Below are 457 nucleotides of genomic sequence, written 5' to 3' on the forward strand. Positions count from 1 at the left end.
TTTTGTGAATTATATTTGGAGGTTTCTGTTCGTGCAGGCGCGGCGCTTTCAGGTGTACATACACCTGGAGCCCGGCAGTGGGCGCTGGCTAGCCAGTGTAGCTCCGCCGAAACAACGAAATAAGAACATAATTAAATAAAAACAATTAAATAAATTAAAATAAATAAAGTTAATTCCATAAAATACCTTTGGAGGCCTCGCATCTCTCCGCCAGTCGCCGTCGCTGTCTGCATCTTCTCTATCCGCCCAGCGCCCGGAGCCGCCTGAGGTGTACGTACACCGCAGAAGGCGCACAAAAGTGCCAATTACAATTTGCAAATATTTCATTATTTAACTCCCAATTAGTTGTAAACAAACTGGAGAACAGCTCCACACGCAGCTAGTCATGAGGCTTGGCAAAACGGGAAATAAATCAAAAGCGGCTCACGCCCAACACCCAAACCCTAAACCCTAAAGC

This window comes from Eimeria tenella, genomic scaffold (assembly GCF_000499545.2).
Source record: "Eimeria tenella Houghton genomic scaffold, Eth_scaff81, whole genome shotgun sequence".
In the NCBI taxonomy this organism is placed as follows: Eukaryota; Apicomplexa; class Conoidasida; order Eucoccidiorida; family Eimeriidae; genus Eimeria; species Eimeria tenella.